Source organism: Biomphalaria glabrata, chromosome 3 (genome assembly GCF_947242115.1).
Source record: "Biomphalaria glabrata chromosome 3, xgBioGlab47.1, whole genome shotgun sequence".
In the NCBI taxonomy this organism is placed as follows: domain Eukaryota; kingdom Metazoa; phylum Mollusca; class Gastropoda; family Planorbidae; genus Biomphalaria; species Biomphalaria glabrata.
In genome coordinates this window covers 55976633-55997672 of record NC_074713.1, presented here as the reverse complement: position 1 = coordinate 55997672, position 21040 = coordinate 55976633, and the positions used below count along the sequence as shown (strand labels likewise).

The 21040-nt window shown below is 33.4% G+C and overlaps 1 long non-coding RNA gene across 7 annotated transcripts in view; it reads left to right on the top strand.

The window, feature by feature from the left end:
- The window catches only part of LOC129924976 (uncharacterized), a 48729-nt gene extending 28252 nt beyond the window's left edge, over positions 1-20477 (top strand). For 4 of the 7 annotated variants that reach the window (XR_008776840.1, XR_008776836.1, XR_008776837.1 and 1 more), the window contains exons 6-9: positions 16032-16091; positions 16576-17294; positions 18295-18452; positions 18581-20477. This is a non-coding gene — a long non-coding RNA (uncharacterized LOC129924976). The remainder of the gene's footprint in view (positions 1-16031; positions 16092-16575; positions 17295-18294; positions 18453-18580) is intronic. The other 3 variants (XR_008776835.1, XR_008776841.1, XR_008776839.1) reach the window with 3 other exon arrangements.
- The last annotated feature ends 563 nt before the right edge of the window (positions 20478-21040 follow it).

The following is a 21040-nucleotide window of genomic DNA, read 5'->3' as shown; positions in this document are numbered from 1 at the left end:
GCATGAACACGACGTCATCACAAATATTGTTACAGTCAGTTCATCAAAATGAAGTTGTCGGTCGACAAGCTCAAAACAGGAGTCAGCCGAAAATGCAAGCCTGAAACTTTTTATTGGGCTCCAGCTATTCAACTGATGCACGTTTGCAAAACAAATGTTAAAAAAAAAAGGATGAAAATAGAAGCCATCAGATGTATATGATTGTGCAGGAACAGTTGGGATTTGTGTCGTTTGTATCACGCTCATCTCTCATCCACTGAGACATTGTGAAGCGATGTAACCAGTGGTGTTTCGAAACATCTCTATTTAATTGTGATGAGGATATCTACAAACATTTGTGTACAAATATGTGATAATTCGCAGATTTTTCATCTCTGCACTTAATGTGGTGATCAAAATGTATTTGCGATTCCCAGTGAAATCATTCTTTGAGTGCTTAAAAAAGAAATTCATAAGGATGTATAACTGTGTTAGACGTCTTCATTTATATTCCGATGGAAGGTTTGTAACAATAATTAAGTCACACTCAAGGAACATAAGAACCTGTCCATCAAAGGAAATATCGCCGCTCGTGATGCAACGCACACTAATCAACATTTGTACTTGCAGACCAACTAAATAGTTGCGGAGAAAACACATTTAATTGATGACTTTACTATGTTTAGCTTAGGACTTTTCAAAAGCGAAGACTGGACTCTTTAGCCATCTTCGTGTTCATAGGAAGGATTAATGGAGGACTTTTAAAATCGAAGACTGGACTCCTTAGCCATCTTCGTGTTTATAGGAATGATTAATGGAGGAATTTTAAAAGCGAAGACTGGACTCCTTAGCCATCTTCGTGTTCATAGGAATGATTAACGTAGGAATTTTAAAAGTGAAGACTGGGCTCTTTAGCCATCTTCATGTTAAAAGGATGTAGTTGAGGACTTTTTCAAAGAAGATCGGTCTCGGTGGCCATCTTTGTACTTGTAGGAAAGGATATTGTATTATGTTTTAAACATGAGGATTTTTAGCTGAGGACTAGATGTATTAATAGTCATCAATTGAATTGTTGATCCAAGACAAAATAGTTGGTTATGTCTGTGTGCATTTGTAGACAACCCAGCAGTGCACATCCTTTTTCTTGTTTTGCTTTTTTCACGTGCTACAATGCCTTGGACAAAGCATCATCATAACTTGGAATGTTTAAAGGCATTATAAAAATATCATAGAAGAATGAGTTTGTGAAATAACCGGTTATTTCAGTTCAGTTGAATAATAGTTGGGACATAATTAGTTGAGTGCAAGCTTTGAGGCTGATTCAACTCACTCGACATTAGTTGAGTGCGAAGTTTGTGAGGCTGCTTCAGCCCTCAAACCGGATGCTTGTAGACCACCTTCAATAGCATGAACACGACGTCATCACAAATATTGTTACAGTCAGTTCATCAAAATGAAGTTGTCGGTCGACAAGCTCAAAACAGGAGTCAGCCGAAAATGCAAGCCTGAAACTTTTTATTGGGCTCCAGCTATTCAACTGATGCACGTTTGCAAAACAAATGTTAAAAAAAAGGATGAAAATAGAAGCCATCAGATGTATATGATTGTGCAGGAACAGTTGGGATTTGTGTCGTTTGTATCACGCTCATCTCTCATCCACTGAGACATTGTGAAGCGATGTAACCAGTGGTGTTTCGAAACATCTCTATTTAATTGTGATGAGGATATCTACAAACATTTGTGTACAAATATGTGATAATTCGCAGATTTTTCATCTCTGCACTTAATGTGGTGATCAAAATGTATTTGCGATTCCCAGTGAAATCATTCTTTGAGTGCTTAAAAAAGAAATTCATAAGGATGTATAACTGTGTTAGACGTCTTCATTTATATTCCGATGGAAGGTTTGTAACAATAATTAAGTCACACTCAAGGAACATAAGAACCTGTCCATCAAAGGAAATATCGCCGCTCGTGATGCAACGCACACTAATCAACATTTGTACTTGCAGACCAACTAAATAGTTGCGGAGAAAACACATTTAATTGATGACTTTACTATGTTTAGCTTAGGACTTTTCAAAAGCGAAGACTGGACTCTTTAGCCATCTTCGTGTTCATAGGAAGGATTAATGGAGGACTTTTAAAATCGAAGACTGGACTCCTTAGCCATCTTCGTGTTTATAGGAATGATTAATGGAGGAATTTTAAAAGCGAAGACTGGACTCCTTAGCCATCTTCGTGTTCATAGGAATGATTAACGTAGGAATTTTAAAAGTGAAGACTGGGCTCTTTAGCCATCTTCATGTTAAAAGGATGTAGTTGAGGACTTTTTCAAAGAAGATCGGTCTCGGTGGCCATCTTTGTACTTGTAGGAAAGGATATTGTATTATGTTTTAAACATGAGGATTTTTAGCTGAGGACTAGATGTATTAATAGTCATCAATTGAATTGTTGATCCAAGACAAAATAGTTGGTTATGTCTGTGTGCATTTGTAGACAACCCAGCAGTGCACATCCTTTTTCTTGTTTTGCTTTTTTCACGTGCTACAATGCCTTGGACAAAGCATCATCATAACTTGGAATGTTTAAAGGCATTATAAAAATATCATAGAAGAATGAGTTTGTGAAATAACCGGTTATTTCAGTTCAGTTGAATAATAGTTGGGACATAATTAGTTGAGTGCAAGCTTTGAGGCTGATTCAACTCACTCGACATTAGTTGAGTGCGAAGTTTGTGAGGCTGCTTCAGCCCTCAAACCGGATGCTTGTAGACCACCTTCAATAGCATGAACACGACGTCATCACAAATATTGTTACAGTCAGTTCATCAAAATGAAGTTGTCGGTCGACAAGCTCAAAACAGGAGTCAGCCGAAAATGCAAGCCTGAAACTTTTTATTGGGCTCCAGCTATTCAACTGATGCACGTTTGCAAAACAAATGTTAAAAAAAAAGGATGAAAATAGAAGCCATCAGATGTATATGATTGTGCAGGAACAGTTGGGATTTGTGTCGTTTGTATCACGCTCATCTCTCATCCACTGAGACATTGTGAAGCGATGTAACCAGTGGTGTTTCGAAACATCTCTATTTAATTGTGATGAGGATATCTACAAACATTTGTGTACAAATATGTGATAATTCGCAGATTTTTCATCTCTGCACTTAATGTGGTGATCAAAATGTATTTGCGATTCCCAGTGAAATCATTCTTTGAGTGCTTAAAAAAGAAATTCATAAGGATGTATAACTGTGTTAGACGTCTTCATTTATATTCCGATGGAAGGTTTGTAACAATAATTAAGTCACACTCAAGGAACATAAGAACCTGTCCATCAAAGGAAATATCGCCGCTCGTGATGCAACGCACACTAATCAACATTTGTACTTGCAGACCAACTAAATAGTTGCGGAGAAAACACATTTAATTGATGACTTTACTATGTTTAGCTTAGGACTTTTCAAAAGCGAAGACTGGACTCTTTAGCCATCTTCGTGTTCATAGGAAGGATTAATGGAGGACTTTTAAAATCGAAGACTGGACTCCTTAGCCATCTTCGTGTTTATAGGAATGATTAATGGAGGAATTTTAAAAGCGAAGACTGGACTCCTTAGCCATCTTCGTGTTCATAGGAATGATTAACGTAGGAATTTTAAAAGTGAAGACTGGGCTCTTTAGCCATCTTCATGTTAAAAGGATGTAGTTGAGGACTTTTTCAAAGAAGATCGGTCTCGGTGGCCATCTTTGTACTTGTAGGAAAGGATATTGTATTATGTTTTAAACATGAGGATTTTTAGCTGAGGACTAGATGTATTAATAGTCATCAATTGAATTGTTGATCCAAGACAAAATAGTTGGTTATGTCTGTGTGCATTTGTAGACAACCCAGCAGTGCACATCCTTTTTCTTGTTTTGCTTTTTTCACGTGCTACAATGCCTTGGACAAAGCATCATCATAACTTGGAATGTTTAAAGGCATTATAAAAATATCATAGAAGAATGAGTTTGTGAAATAACCGGTTATTTCAGTTCAGTTGAATAATAGTTGGGACATAATTAGTTGAGTGCAAGCTTTGAGGCTGATTCAACTCACTCGACATTAGTTGAGTGCGAAGTTTGTGAGGCTGCTTCAGCCCTCAAACCGGATGCTTGTAGACCACCTTCAATAGCATGAACACGACGTCATCACAAATATTGTTACAGTCAGTTCATCAAAATGAAGTTGTCGGTCGACAAGCTCAAAACAGGAGTCAGCCGAAAATGCAAGCCTGAAACTTTTTATTGGGCTCCAGCTATTCAACTGATGCACGTTTGCAAAACAAATGTTAAAAAAAAAAGGATGAAAATAGAAGCCATCAGATGTATATGATTGTGCAGGAACAGTTGGGATTTGTGTCGTTTGTATCACGCTCATCTCTCATCCACTGAGACATTGTGAAGCGATGTAACCAGTGGTGTTTCGAAACATCTCTATTTAATTGTGATGAGGATATCTACAAACATTTGTGTACAAATATGTGATAATTCGCAGATTTTTCATCTCTGCACTTAATGTGGTGATCAAAATGTATTTGCGATTCCCAGTGAAATCATTCTTTGAGTGCTTAAAAAAGAAATTCATAAGGATGTATAACTGTGTTAGACGTCTTCATTTATATTCCGATGGAAGGTTTGTAACAATAATTAAGTCACACTCAAGGAACATAAGAACCTGTCCATCAAAGGAAATATCGCCGCTCGTGATGCAACGCACACTAATCAACATTTGTACTTGCAGACCAACTAAATAGTTGCGGAGAAAACACATTTAATTGATGACTTTACTATGTTTAGCTTAGGACTTTTCAAAAGCGAAGACTGGACTCTTTAGCCATCTTCGTGTTCATAGGAAGGATTAATGGAGGACTTTTAAAATCGAAGACTGGACTCCTTAGCCATCTTCGTGTTTATAGGAATGATTAATGGAGGAATTTTAAAAGCGAAGACTGGACTCCTTAGCCATCTTCGTGTTCATAGGAATGATTAACGTAGGAATTTTAAAAGTGAAGACTGGGCTCTTTAGCCATCTTCATGTTAAAAGGATGTAGTTGAGGACTTTTTCAAAGAAGATCGGTCTCGGTGGCCATCTTTGTACTTGTAGGAAAGGATATTGTATTATGTTTTAAACATGAGGATTTTTAGCTGAGGACTAGATGTATTAATAGTCATCAATTGAATTGTTGATCCAAGACAAAATAGTTGGTTATGTCTGTGTGCATTTGTAGACAACCCAGCAGTGCACATCCTTTTTCTTGTTTTGCTTTTTTCACGTGCTACAATGCCTTGGACAAAGCATCATCATAACTTGGAATGTTTAAAGGCATTATAAAAATATCATAGAAGAATGAGTTTGTGAAATAACCGGTTATTTCAGTTCAGTTGAATAATAGTTGGGACATAATTAGTTGAGTGCAAGCTTTGAGGCTGATTCAACTCACTCGACATTAGTTGAGTGCGAAGTTTGTGAGGCTGCTTCAGCCCTCAAACCGGATGCTTGTAGACCACCTTCAATAGCATGAACACGACGTCATCACAAATATTGTTACAGTCAGTTCATCAAAATGAAGTTGTCGGTCGACAAGCTCAAAACAGGAGTCAGCCGAAAATGCAAGCCTGAAACTTTTTATTGGGCTCCAGCTATTCAACTGATGCACGTTTGCAAAACAAATGTTAAAAAAAAAAGGATGAAAATAGAAGCCATCAGATGTATATGATTGTGCAGGAACAGTTGGGATTTGTGTCGTTTGTATCACGCTCATCTCTCATCCACTGAGACATTGTGAAGCGATGTAACCAGTGGTGTTTCGAAACATCTCTATTTAATTGTGATGAGGATATCTACAAACATTTGTGTACAAATATGTGATAATTCGCAGATTTTTCATCTCTGCACTTAATGTGGTGATCAAAATGTATTTGCGATTCCCAGTGAAATCATTCTTTGAGTGCTTAAAAAAGAAATTCATAAGGATGTATAACTGTGTTAGACGTCTTCATTTATATTCCGATGGAAGGTTTGTAACAATAATTAAGTCACACTCAAGGAACATAAGAACCTGTCCATCAAAGGAAATATCGCCGCTCGTGATGCAACGCACACTAATCAACATTTGTACTTGCAGACCAACTAAATAGTTGCGGAGAAAACACATTTAATTGATGACTTTACTATGTTTAGCTTAGGACTTTTCAAAAGCGAAGACTGGACTCTTTAGCCATCTTCGTGTTCATAGGAAGGATTAATGGAGGACTTTTAAAATCGAAGACTGGACTCCTTAGCCATCTTCGTGTTTATAGGAATGATTAATGGAGGAATTTTAAAAGCGAAGACTGGACTCCTTAGCCATCTTCGTGTTCATAGGAATGATTAACGTAGGAATTTTAAAAGTGAAGACTGGGCTCTTTAGCCATCTTCATGTTAAAAGGATGTAGTTGAGGACTTTTTCAAAGAAGATCGGTCTCGGTGGCCATCTTTGTACTTGTAGGAAAGGATATTGTATTATGTTTTAAACATGAGGATTTTTAGCTGAGGACTAGATGTATTAATAGTCATCAATTGAATTGTTGATCCAAGACAAAATAGTTGGTTATGTCTGTGTGCATTTGTAGACAACCCAGCAGTGCACATCCTTTTTCTTGTTTTGCTTTTTTCACGTGCTACAATGCCTTGGACAAAGCATCATCATAACTTGGAATGTTTAAAGGCATTATAAAAATATCATATGAACGTGTCCATCAAAGGAAATATCGCCGCTCGTGATGCAACGCACAGTAATCAACATTTGCACTTGCAATTAAGTAGTTGTGGAGAAACACATTTAATTGATAAATTTACTGTCATTAGCTTAGGACTTTTTCCTTTGTGGGTGGTGAGTCCTTAATGTTTGGCTGCACACTTGGTAGGTTTTTCCTATCTGAGCTTGAGTTATTGCCATAAATGAGATAAGTGAAATTAATATGTTTTAGTTTTTTTGTTACTATAAATGACATTTTTCTGGATGTAAAGACATGCTCCAATGTGATTCCCTTTTTTGTAATTCATCTAATTTTCTTTGTAAAATTTCTGTATCTTGAGTTGTTTTTATTGTTTTATATATTATTCAATTGTCTGGAAACAATCTGACTTTTGTTCCTGAACTCATGCAATTTGGTAAATTATTTATGTACATTAAAAATAGTACTAAACCTAAGACAGAACCACATTTCCATCGACATGAATATTGATCATATAATTGACTTTTTTTTTTTTATAATTATAAAGTTCCATTTCATATTTTTTTTTTATAATTATAAAGTTCCATTTCAGATCTTTTAATTTTTCCAGTAATCCAACCACACAAAAACTTAATCTTCTATCAGCCTTCTCATGTTGCAGTGTTAACTTTTTATGTTCCTTTGTCTTCTTCATTGCTTATCTGAATTAGCTCTTGCTACTTTAGAAGTAAAATAACTGTTTTCTCTTACTTTATTTACAAATTCAAATTCATTCTTTAATAACATATAGCCTCCAATTAACTTTTAAAAAAATATTGTTAAAGGACTCTTTGGATTGCATCCAATTATCAATTCAAATGGAGAGTAGCCAGGAGTAGTTCTATCATCAATTCAGTAGTTATCATTGCCTTTGTAAGTGACCTCTAGCGTTCTCACCCTGAAGCCGCATGCAACCATGTGCTCTCTTCTGTGTCTTATAAATAGAGAGACTTCTTTTGGTCTGACAGTTATGCTGGGCAGGGCATGTATTCCATATGGGGGATGAACGTATGCCAAAAGCAGTCTTTTTTGGTGAGCTGAAAGATGAACATGGTAACAGTGAATATTTCCAATAATCAGGGGACAAACATTTTTCATCACCATAGCTGTGATTCTTTCTGTTATCCATGGGCAGTCAATAAATGTTATTGGACATGATATCTTGTTGTTTTGCCAGCATAATTTTCTTACTGTTACCCATCATATTTTCTTAGTTTTACCTGTCATATTTTCTTAGTTTTACCTGTCATATTTCCTTAGTTTTACATGTCATATTATCTTAGTTATACCTGTTATATTTTCTTAGTTATACCTGTCATAGTATCTTGTTTTAACATGTTTATCATTAGTGACTGTGGTATATTTCACTAGTACACCATTAACATATGCTGGAAAAAATTCCAGTTTTACTTCAATATTATATACTGTAGGTTGGAACTTCATTTGTATTAACATTATTGCTTTGTTACCTATTCTGATTTCCAATTCCTTATCTATTTCTTGGTACATTATATTTTTGGAGAATTAGATTCTTGTCTTTAATGTTGATAATACATTTCTCTTTGGTGATCTAGATTCCAATAATATTGCTTTTAACAGGATGCATTTCTTTCTTTGTTCTCTCTATTAATGAGTTAATAACACTCAGTCTTGCCTCTTAGTTTACATATGAATATATTAGAACAAGTATCTTCATTGTAATTGCAAGTTTTACAGATAGTCTGAAAATAACTTCAGTATTTCATCAGTTTCTTTAAGGTCCCTCATTTTTTGCCTATAAATATTCTCTTTATGCTCACGCTTGGTAGTTTCTGTTTTGTCTCCCTTGTTTTGAATTGCAGCTTTTATTTTTCAGTTTTTTTTTTTTTTTAAATTTCTGATTCTTTGTCTGCTTTTGCTTCCTTCTAATTTCTTTCAGCATCTAGTTGCATTTCTCTCTTCTCTTTGTGCTTTGTAAATATTCTCTTTATGTTCACGCTTGGTAGTTTCTGTTTTGTCTCCCTTGTTTGGAATTGCAGCTTTTATTTTTCAGTTGTTTTTTTTTTTAATTTCTGATTCTTTGTCTGCTTTTGCTTCCTTTTAATTTCTTTCAGCATCTAGTTGCATTTCTCTCTTCTCTTTATGCTTTGTAAATATTCTCTATATGTTCACGCTTGGTAGTTTCTGTTTTGTCTCCCTTGTTTGGAATTGCAGCTTTTATTTTTCAGTTTTTTTTTTTTTTTAAATTTCTGATTCTTTGTCTGGTTTTGCTTCCTTTTAATTTCTTTCAGCATCTAGTTGCATTTCTCTCTTCTCTTTGTGCTTTATAAATATTCTCTATATGCTCATGCTTGGTAGTTTCTGTTTTGTCTCCCTTGTTTGGAATTGCAGCTTTTATTTTTCAGTTTGTTTTTTTTTTTAATTTCTGATTCTTTGTCTGGTTTTGCTTCCTTCTAATTTCTTTCAGCATTTAGTTGCATTTCTCTCTTCTCTTTGTGCTTTATAAATATTCTCTATATGTTCACGCTTGGTAGTTTCTGTTTTGTCTCCCTTGTTTGGAATTGCAGCTTTTATTTTTCAGTTTGTTTTTTTTTTTAATTTCTGATTCTTTGTCTGGTTTTGCTTCCTTCTAATTTCTTTCAGCATCTAGTTGCATTTCTCTCTTCTCTTTGTGCTTTATAAATATTCTCTATATGTTCACGCTTGGTAGTTTTTGTTTTGTCTCCCTTGTTTGGAATTGCAGCTTTTATTTTTCAGTTTTTTTTTTTTTAAATTTCTGATTCTTTGTCTGGTTTTGCTTCCTTTAAATTTCTTTCAGCATCTAGTTGCATTTCTCTCTTCTCTTTGTGCTTTGTAAATATTCTCTATATGTTCACGCTTGGTAGTTTCTGTTTTGTCTCCCTTGTTTGGAATTGCAGCTTTTATTTTTCAGTTTTTTTTTTTTTTTTAAATTTCTAATTCTTTGTCTGGTTTTGCTTCCTTTAAATTTCTTTCAGCATCTAGTTGCATTTCTCTCTTCTCTTTGTGCTTTGTAAATATTCTCTATATGTTCACGCTTGGTAGTTTCTGTTTTGTCTCCCTTGTTTGGAATTGCAGTTTTACTTTTCAGTTTTTTTTTTTTTTTTAAATTTCTGATTCTTTGTCTGGTTTTGCTTCCTTTTAATTTCTTTCAGCATCTAGTTGCATTTCTCTCTTCTCTTTGTGCTTTATAAATATTCTCTATATGTTCACGCTTGGTAGTTTCTGTTTTGTCTCCCTTGTTTGGAATTGCAGCTTTTATTTTTCAGTTGTTTTTTTTTAAATTTCTGATTCTTTGTCTGGTTTTGCATCCTTTTAATTTCTTTCAGCATCTAGTTGCATTTCTCTCTTCTCTTTGTGCTCTCGCCAACTCTTTCAATATCAACTTGATTTTCTTTCCTTTCCATTTATGTCAAAACATCTTTCTTTTCTTCATCTTTAAGACCAAACGATTCAGCAACTTTCTTTACTTCAGTATATCCATCCATGTATCTATTAATACTTATCAAATGTACCAATGCATTCTGTACTTTTTTTTATAGATAATAATGATATCTAATATCTTTTATAGTTTACAATCACTGACAATATATCAAGCCAATACTATTGTGATTAACATAACACACTAAATTGTCAACAATCTAATAATCAATGTCATAATCAATTATTATGTCTTTACAATATATTATTTTGTCATATAGAAAGAGAAAACAAAATTAATAAAATATTATAATGTAAAAAAAAAATGTAACAAAGTTTATACCAAAATGTTACAATTATATAAATGATGATATGATGACTCAGTGCACTGAAAACTTTGATTCAATTGAGGAGGATTCGAGCAACACATTGACCTCACTCTCTTACCCTAAAGCACATCCTGTTCCAAAAGCATGATTTGGTCTATATATAAAAACAAACAAGCACAGCAGGAAAAAGACAGAAAATTTTCAAGAAATACTACATATACTTACAAATATAAATAAAAATGACTTAAAGACCCCAAGAAATTGTGCACAATATTAATACAATGTAAACATTAAAATAAACAATAGTCTAAACACAAAAATCTACAGTGTTAAATCTGCGACCTCTAAAACCTTATGTTCTGATCATATATATATTTTTTTTACACATTGAAAAAAGACAAAATTAAACAAGGACACAATATCAGTGATACCAAATTTTGACAAGAACACTACTGTCACCAGCTTTCTAAATATAGAACATAAAAATTAAAAATGAAAATCAAAATTATCAGTAATATATTTCAATACTGATTATCTTCCTGTAATGTCATTGAATACTAGCACTGATAGAGCTCATCACTTTGAAGAGTGCTTCTTAATCTTTTCACTGTCCAACTTCAATAGAATGTATATATAAATATATATACTGTTACTTGAGTTATATAATATATATCAGCACAAAATTACTGCCTGTGTCCAAATTTACAATTACTGTCCAACTTCAATACAATATATATACTTGTACTGCACAAAATTACTATTATTTGATGAGATATATAATATACACAAATGTACTGTCTGCCTGTGTCAAAATTTACAATTGCAGTTCAACTTCAATGCAATATATATACTTGTACTGCACATAATTACTGACTATTACTTGATGAGATATTTAATATACATTGGCATAAAAATATTGTCTGCCTGTGTCAAAATTTACAATCACTGTCCAACTTCAATATACTATTTACTAATTAATTGTTGGTGCACCTGAAGTGTCTGGTTGATTTTTTGGGGCACTTTTTCATCCTTCAACTGTCTACAAGTGTTTACATACTATTTACTAATGAGATATATAATATACACAAATGTACTGTCTGCCTGTGTCAAAATTTACAATTGCAGTTCAACTTCAATGCAATATATATACTTGTACTGCACATAATTACTGACTATTACTTGATGAGATATATAATATACATTTGCATAAAAATATTGTCTGCCTGTGTAAAAATTTACAATAAGTGTCCAACTTCAATATACTATTTACTAATTAATTGTTGGTGCATCTGAAGTGTCTGGTTGATTTTTTTGGGCACTTTTTCATCCTTCAACTGTCTACAAGTGTTTACATACTATTTACAATCACTGTCCAACTTCAATATACTATTTACTAATTAATTGTTGGTGCAACTGAAGTGTCTGGTCAATTTTTGGGGCACCTTTATCATTTTTCAACTGTCTAGGAGTGTTTACATACTATTTACTAATGAGATATATAATATACACAAATGTACTGTCTGCCTGGGTTAAATTTTACAATTACAGTTAAACTTCAATGCAATATATATACTTGTACTGCACAAAATTACTGACTATTACTTGATGAGATATATAATATACATTGGCATAAAAATATTGTCTGCCTGTGTCAAAATTTACAATAAGTGTCCAACTTCAATATACTATTTACTAATTAATTGTTGGTGCACCTGAAGTGTCTGGTTGATTTTTTGGGGCACTTTTTCATCCTTCAACTGTCTACAAGTGTTTACATACTATTTACTTATGAGATATATAATATACACAAATGTACTGTCTGCCTGTGTCAAAATTTACAATTGCAGTTCAACTTCAATGCAATATATATACTTGTACTGCACATAATTACTGACTATTACTTGATGAGATATTTAATATACATTGGCATAAAAATATTGTCTGCCTGTGTCAAAATTTACAATCACTGTCCAACTTCAATATACTATTTACTAATTAATTGTTGGTGCACCTGAAGTGTCTGGTTTATTTTTTGGGGCACTTTTTCATCCTTCAACTGTCTAGGAGTGTTTACATACTATTTACTAATGAGATATATAATATACACAAATGTACTGTCTGCCTGGGTTAAATTTTACAATTACAGTTCAACTTCAATGCAATATATATACTTGTACTGCACAAAATTACTGACTATTACTTGATGAGATATATAATATACATTGGCATAAAAATATTGTCTGCTTGTGTCAAAATTTACAATCACTGTCCAACTTCAATATACTATTTACTAATTAATTGTTGGTGCACCTGAAGTGTCTGGTTGATTTTTTGGGGCACTTTTTCATCCTTCAACTGTCTACAAGTGTTTACATACTATTTACAATCACTGTCCAACTTCAATATACTATTTACTAATTAATTGTTGGTGCAACTGAAGTGTCTGGTCAATTTTTGGGGCACCTTTATCATTTTTCAACTGTCTAGGAGTGTTTACATACTATTTACTAATGAGATATATAATATACACAAATGTACTGTCTGCCTGGGTTAAATTTTACAATTACAGTTAAACTTCAATGCAATATATATACTTGTACTGCACAAAATTACTGACTATTACTTGATGAGATATATAATATACATTGGCATAAAAATATTGTCTGCCTGTGTCAAAATTTACAATAAGTGTGCAACTTCAATATACTATTTACTAATTAATTGTTGGTGCACCTGAAGTGTCTGGTTTATTTTTTGGGGCACTTTTTCATCCTTCATCTGTCTAGGAGTGTTTACATACTATTTACTAATGAGATATATAATATACACAAATGTACTGTCTGCCTGGGTTAAATTTTACAATTACAGTTCAACTTCAATGCAATATATATACTTGTACTGCACAAAATTACTGACTATTACTTGATGAGATATATAATATACATTGGCATAAAAATATTGTCTGCCTGTGTCAAAATTTACAATCACTGTCCAACTTCAATATACTATTTACTAATTAATTGTTGGTGCACCTGAAGTGTCTGGTTTATTTTTTGGGGCACTTTTTCATCCTTCAACTGTCTAGGAGTGTTTACATACTATTTACTAATGAGATATATAATATACACAAATGTACTGTCTGCCTGGGTTAAATTTTACAATTACAGTTCAACTTCAATGCAATATATATACTTGTACTGCACAAAATTACTGACTATTACTTGATGAGATATATAATATACATTGGCATAAAAATATTGTCTGCCTGTGTCAAAATTTACAATCACTGTCCAACTTCAATATACTATTTACTAATTAATTGTTGGTGCACCTGAAGTGTCTGGTTTATTTTTTGGGGCACTTTTTCATCCTTCAACTGTCTAGGAGTGTTTACATACTATTTACTAATGAGATATAATATACACAAATGTACTGTCTGCCTGGGTTAAATTCTACAATTACAGTTCAACTTCAATGCAATATATATACTTGTACTGCACAAAATTACTGACTATTACTTGATGAGATATATAATATACATTGGCATAAAAATATTGTCTGCCTGTGTCAAAATTTACAATCACTGTCCAACTTCAATATACTATTTACTAATTAATTGTTGGTGCACCTGAAGTGTCTGGTTTATTTTTCGGGGCACTTTTTCATCCTTCAACTGTCTACAAGTGTTTACATACTATTTACTAATGAGATATATAATATACACAAATGTACTGTCTGCCTGTGTCAAAATTTACAATTACAGTTCAACTTCAATGCAATATATATACTTGTACTGCACAAAATTACTGACTATTACTTGATGAGATATATAATATACATTGGCATAAAAATATTGTCTGCCTGTGTCAAAATTTACAATCACTGTCCAACTTCAATATACTATTTACTAATTAATTGTTGGTGCAACTGAAGTGTCTAGTCAATTTTTACGACACCTTTTTCATCCTTCAACTGTCTACCAGTGTTTGATTTGTGATAGGGTAAAGCAATTGTGAATATGTAATATTTAAAATAGATTTTTATTAATTTATGTAAATGTTTACTATTTTCACCATCTGAGGTGTGAATGAATCTTGTTTTTAATGACCCAACCGTATAAAACTTAGCTATAGAGCTATGAAGGGGGAATAACCCTTGATAGATTATGGGCATGACATAGCCTTAATTGTGCTGATGTGCCAAAAAAACAAAATATCAATACCTTCCAACTGTTGGGCACCTATATGGTCATCAATTGTTGGAATACTTCATCCCTCATACCAACAGTTGGGCACCTCAAGTGTGTCCTGTCAGTTATTGGGGCACCACAAGTGTCCTAACGACTGTTTGGGCACCTCAAATATCCTTTTAACTCTAGAGGCACCTTAGGTATTGTATCTATTGTTGAAGCACTTCAAATGTCCTATCATTTGTTGGGGCATCTCATTTATCCTAACAACTGTTTGGCACTTCAATATTCTTATTTTTGGGCACTCCAAGTGTTCTATCAATTGTTTGGGCATTCCAAATGTCCTATCAATTGTTAGGCACCTCATCGATCATACCAACTGTTGTCCACCTCAAGTCTGTCCAATCAGCTGTTGGGGCACCTTTTTTGGCACCTCAAATGTCCTTATAACTGTTGGGGCACCTCAATATCCTATCAATTGGTAGGGCACCTCAAGCATACTATCAATTGGTAGAGCACCTTTAGTGTCCTATCAATTTGTAGGGCACCTCTTGTCCTATTGTTTGGTAGGGCACCTTTTTAGGCACCTCAAATGTCCTTATAACTGTTGGGGCACCTCAATATCCTATCAGTTGGTAAGGCACCTCTTCTTTCCTACCAACTGTTAGGTCACCACAAGTCTCCTATTAACTGTTGGGGTACCTAAAGTATCCTATCATGGGGCATCTCATTCATCCTAACAACTCAATGGTCTTATTGTTGGGGCACTCTGTCCTATCAATTGTTGGGCACCTCATCCATCATACCAACTGTTGTTCACCTCATGTGTGTCCTATCAGTTGTTGGGGCACCACAAGTGTCCTAACTACTGCTTGTCTTTTTAACTTATGTGGCACCTCAAGTGTCCTATTAACTGTTGGGGCACATCAAGTATTCATTCAACTCTCTCTCTCTCTTTATATTATACTATATTATATTATGTTAGTTTTGATTACCGTTATAAATAAATAAATAAATATATATGATTATGGTTATTATATATTATACATAATCTGCAGTGTTTTTACAAATGTGTAGTCCTGTTTATTACTCCCAGAAACACTTTTTTTTTTCAGTGTCATTAGCAACATATGAATTTATATATTTGAAATGTTTAATCACACTTCTTTTTACTGAAGTTTAATTTTTTGTTAACAGATATCAAGCTACAAAATAAAATTCCAATTTTTTAGGTTCTCGCCTATATCTGCAATTTATATCTATGTATTAAGTTTTGTTACCTTGAACTCTTTCAAGTTTTTGTTACACAACTTTATATTTCAGATTCTTTTTGTTCTTCCTTAGGTTCAAATGTATCAGTTGTTTTTGTTGACAGATATCAAGGTACAGAAATAAGAATCTAATTTAGAGTTTTTTAAAGCTTGATTAGTCATATTTGCACTATTATTTCCAATATGTGCCAGAGTGTCTGCTAAATGTAACTAGTATGATTAAAAACATGGTCATTGCAAAGTCTAACATATGGAAAAGTAGGATGCTTGGGGCTTGATTCAGTGAAAGAATGTTGGACAAGCAGAAGTGTTATGGAGTGTGTGTGTTTTTATGGTGACTGTGGTAAGAGGTAAGCGATTGGATGTGAATGATGCAAAAGTGGCATTGTCGTCACTTGGTCTTAGGGGAGACGACTCCAGAATGTAAGACTGAAAGGTTGTGTTATTGTAGTGAGTTAGATTGTAAGAAATTTTATTACTTAAGTCTACTACATTTATTTCATGTGATCACAAGTATTATAAATGTTATATTTAGTTTTGTTCACAAGGAAGTTGTTCAAGTTCTTATTAGCTAAGATATATTATGCCTTCAACAGTTTAGTTGCCTACCAGCAGTTTGGTGCTACAAGTCAACAACAGTCAGACTAAATTAAATAAAGCCATGTCTATTTCTACATGATTTTGTTGCTACTAACCTGGTGTTACTAACAACTAACTTGAAAAGGGAGAGGGGAATTATCATCTTATTCATGTACTATTTACATTAGATTTTTACCAAATTATTAAATTTTTACTACCCTTACTATTTTAACTGTGAATAGACCTTGATTTTAATGATTTAACTGTATAGAATTTAGCCCCTGTTATGTAGAGAGAGAGAGTAGTCCTTAAGGGACTGCAGGCACGACATGGCCTAAATTGTGCAGATGTGCATAAAATCAAAGAAATAAAACATTAACAAAATGTGTATTATAATTGTCACTTTTCCTCTACTTAGAATTTTTTTCTCTCCTAGATTTTCATAATTTTTTGTTGAAGTCATTTCAGTTCTCAATTATTTTGTGCACCAAGTTACAAGAAAAAATTTAAGCAAGAGAGGTCACTACACTAAGACTTTGTCTTCTCATAAGAAAGTATGGCTGCCTGGTCATGTGATATGTGCACTGGACTGTGTATGGTCATCTTGATGCTCATATCTTGCCTGATGACATTTATTCTGCTGAACATTTGGTCAAGGAAGTAGATTCTCTTCAGCTCTCAAGAAACATTCAAAACATGTCAAACATTCGACAAGAATATCAAGTGCAATGTACATGTAAGTAATGTTGAAACATCTGATCTCATTTATGCATTCTTGAGGACAATCTGCAGCCACTAAACCAGTTACATCAGATCTGGATAAAGTGGTCGCTTCCTCTTCATTAAGGCTAGAACAGAAAGATTTTATAACTCTTTTACTCCATTTTCTGTCAGTGTGTTTCATGGTCATTAGTCACATGACAAAGAGGTTTAGTTTATTAACCAGTGGTTGTGTATGACTGTGTCTTTGTATGTTTTGTGTGTGAATGTTGTTCCTGTTTGTATCTATATTGTCGTTGCTATAGTGGTAATCCTCCGGGTAATCATAATCAAACTAAATTTTCATTTGTTTGGATCTTATCTGGTGGGAATTTTAAACTTAGTAATTTGCTCTTAGCTTACTTTTTGATTTTTAAGTACATTCTAAAAGAAATACAATAGATAAGGATAGAAAAAGAAAAGCAAACAATAAAGAGATTTGCTGAAACAATATAAAGTGAAATAAAATATATATAAAAAAAAAAGAATAAACCTGGAGATTTTGAAGGAAAGACTGCTGTTGCCAACTCAACAAAACCAATGAGTTTGTACTGCAAGCAAAAGAACTTAGTTGTGATTTCATTTTGCTAGAAATGCACAAACTTAATAGCATAATTTTCACTCTAAATATTAAAGCTTTCTGTATTCTGTACACCAGATACACTACATAGCTAGTTATTTATTGTTTTCTGGCATAATTGAAAATCTCCAATAAGTTCCTTAGACTTAAATGACTTAATTAACCTTAAAATTTTTAAAACTTTATTTGTTTGTTATTCTTTGCTGCTGTATTAGATGTCTTGGGTGTATTTTTTTTTTCTTAAAAGTTTATTAATAAAATACTAAGTTAAAACATAAAGTGAAACCTGCATCATCATAATAGTTTTGTTTAACATGAAAAGAAAAGCAACAAAAGAATTTTTTTTTTTCTTATCAAGGCAAAAGTTTTTCTTATTAATTTTTTTATTCTTATTTAGACCAACATGATGAAAAGGTAGACAACATGAAGATGTAGACCAACATGATGAAGATGTAGACCAATATGAAGAGGTAGACCAGCATGATGAAGATGTAGACCAACATGAAGATGAAATGTAAACCAAAAAATGGGTCAAGAGATGTATGGAATACAATGGTAAGCAATGCTGTGTATATCTCTTTATATTTTCTTTATACTAAACCCCTGAGTAAAGCTTTGCCAAGTTTTGTGTTTCACTGACTATAAAAATGTTTTTATCAAATTTTGTTCTCTTGTATTGACAGTGAACATCTTGAGAAGTAAAACAATTCCTAGAGGCAAAGACACAGACACACCGGATCTATTAGAGATTTTCCTTTTCTACCATCATTTAGAGACTTCCTTGTGCTCTAAGGGAACCTGTCATTATCTTTTGATTGCTAATTGGCATTGATGTTTTTACATTCCTACTGCGTCTGAAAGAAATTAACATTTCCCTAATGCTACTTGAAAACCAGACCTTCTCAAGACAATTTTAGTGACCAAGCTGCAATATGGGACTCAGTAGGAAACAATGAAGAATGCTCCTAACCTCAGGTTGAGTAACCATGCTCACCTACTAAAGTGGCGACAAATACTTCTACACCCACAGTTATACATCCTGAACCCTGTAACCCAACCTCACAACATGGTTACATTACCGGAAGTGGTCGCAAGGTCAGAAAACCTAACAGATACAATGGATAGAACAATGAACAGGTACAAGTACTCAAGTGATGTACTTTGTGAGAACTATTTAGGTGGAATCACCATAATTGACTTGTATAAATCTTGTTCTATATTTAGGTATATCTTGACAATCAGTCCAGTCATTTGTTCATTTTTTTTTAAATATTCCTTTTTTTTCCCTCAATCTTCTTGTTGTTTCAGTTACATGTTTTTGTATTTTGAAGGAGGAAGGTGCTTTGGTATATTATCGTTATTATTATTGTACCAGTATTAAGCAAACTTTTATATCTTTAATTATTCATGAATTCTAAAGCAGAACGTCACTTCCACCGGAAAATGTTGTAACAACTATACGTGTCTTCCGTTAACATTCAATACTCTGTACAGTCACAACGCCAAAGCCTTGCTAGATTATGCTTTTAATTCAATTTGTTATCTCCCCTGCTTTAGTGTGCTATCATATAATTTTTTGTGTCACATCCCTGCACAATTTGTTCTATGCTTTTTTACAGTATAAATAGCGACTTGACATTATTTAGCTCTATTATAATATTGTTATATTATTATATTTAAAATAAAACTGTTAACATATTCTATGCTGTTATAATATAAATGTTTTGCTGTTACCATGAATACAGTTTTGAGTTTTTGTCTGATTTCTTAGAGGAGAAATTTTTCATAAATAATAATAATAAGGCTTATCTTCAAGTCCGAAGATTAGTGAGAAGTATGCAGTATTCCCCAGCTAGGACCTACATATTTTGCTATAAATAAAGAGTATAATAATATTTACTACTTGGTATTGTCAGTCTTCACTAAAGCAATGAGTTTATCCCCTTAGTGTGTTTAAAATTTTCAAATACTAATTCACTTTGTATTATCTGTTGGTGATCATGGGGTATCCACTTTGTCATCTCCATAGTCTCTGGTGTTAACACTCAGTGTCCTGTTGGAGGTTACGGCTAAGATGTTATCTCTCTTTCTGATGGAACACATGTAAAACCAACAAAACAAACATTAGACCTAGACTTTATTAACAGGTAAATTTTTATAATTGTGAACTGGCGCTCCCAAAGCTACTTTTATGTATTTTAAATTTTACTTCTGTAGGCTAGTGCTAAGCTGTATACTTGTATTTCTACCTATTATATGGGTTAGGGTGGAGTACTTAAAATAGAGCCTATGCTGTTTCCTGTACTGTTGACCAATGGTGTGTGTCAGTTTTAATTATTCTGTACCTGGGACTGCCTGTAAGTTTCAGAATTTTTCTTTTATTTTTTAAAATTTTACTATGTGTAAATCTGTTTTATGTTTGAACAACTGTCAAAATAACTAGCAGTTTTTTTTTCTAAAGTTTGTTTTAAAACTATGGCCAAGCCTCTGCCCAGTGCTGTCATGATGGCCACTTCTAATGTTTATGTACTAGATTGTAACTGCTGCCTTAGTCATTGAAATTAAAGTCTCATTTTTGAATTTCTTCTTTATGTTTCTAGATTTCTTTTAGTTCGCTAGTTTAGTTTAGTTTAGTTGTCTGGTTGCTTAGATGACTCAAACCCCTTGGTCACAGAGGTGCACAGATACAACCCACCAATTAGTTTTACAATCTGGCAACTGTAACTTCTTGTTATCCCAGGCTAGACATGACCTTAGGCCCCGACAGGCTAACATATTCTCTCATTCCAGACAGCATTGTCCCTAACAATACATAATTACCTTGCTTTAGTTGTAGAATGAAAGATGAGCAAACAGTTAAAAGTTTCTATAGAATTCACTTGGAGGTGTGGTGGCTAAGTGGTAAAGTGCTTGGCTGCCAAACATAGGTCTAGGGTTTGAAGACCATTTTTTTTTATAATAGTCCTAATATAAAGAAAAACAATTAGGCACCTTTCAGTCCACCCAGCTCAAATGGGTTCCTGACATTTAATGGAGAAAAGTAAAGGCGGTTGGTCATTGTGGTGGCCACCTGATACCCTCATTGACCATAAGACACAGAAACAGATGATTTTTTGTATCATCTGTCTTACAGATCGCAAAGT